This window comes from Littorina saxatilis, linkage group LG5, assembly GCF_037325665.1.
Source record: "Littorina saxatilis isolate snail1 linkage group LG5, US_GU_Lsax_2.0, whole genome shotgun sequence".
Lineage (NCBI taxonomy): Eukaryota > Metazoa > Mollusca > Gastropoda > Littorinimorpha > Littorinidae > Littorina > Littorina saxatilis.
In genome coordinates, this window is record NC_090249.1 from 227,887 (window position 1) to 228,930 (window position 1,044).

The window sequence follows — 1,044 nt, forward strand, 5'->3', positions numbered from 1 at the left end:
CTGCAGGCAGGTTTCACAATCTTCAATCACAGACTTCCTTTTTTTTCAACAAAATCAATCTTGACAGAGATCTTTAAAATAGTGTTTTTATTAAAGCCTTACATCCTCCTGGATGGAATCAAGACAAAAACTTGTATGGAGACGCATTCTTGTCGACATAATGTGATAGCTTGTTACAGTACTCTATCAAACAAAGGGATAGACGTAAACAGAATTGGGTAACGATGTATTCAAAGAATGTTGTCCAGAGGCTTTAATAAATGAAGCAATAACAATGCAAGCAAAATATCATTTCCGAGCTCAGTGAAAAAAGCAGCAAATAAGGACTAATTATGGGAATTCCGTTCTTCTGAACTGCTATTTCGCTGTGATGCACGTCATGAGCATACCTTCAAAAGTAACAATGTTAATTGCACTCCATTTCTCACTTTAAAAAAAAAGTAGAATCATTGACCAATAGAAAAAAACGAGTTTGGAATTTTTTTTGCATATTCTTGGGGAATAAATACCTGAAAATGTAACCCTACCCTCTAAATGGTGACATCATGACAGCGAAAAAAAATATACAGAACACGTCATGTGGAGCGATAATAAAACATTAAGTTGGTTTGAAACTAAAAGATCAACATTGGAATCAGGGACGAGTCATTAACAATGCTAGTGAGATTTGGCTAGCCGAAACCAGAAGACCGAGACGGGTTGCCTCCGCGAAGCATATGAACAAAACGGGCGATTTTTCTCATTTGAGCAGATTTTCACACTAAGCATGACATATCTGTTTATACATTGGGATCCAGAAAATCCAAAGGATACAATGCAATAACTTTTGAATCTGTAATCAAAAGTGTTATTGTTATTTGCAATTTTTAGAATGTTATGTACCAAATTTTATAATACATTTCATAACTTGACGAAATGTAAAACAAGTCGCGTAAAGCGATATAAAAACATGTAGTCAATCTATAGGCATCAAATTGAAGGATAAACTAAAAAAAAAACCAGTCCGATCGGCGAGACTAAATTCAGATAGTCTCGGCTAACCAT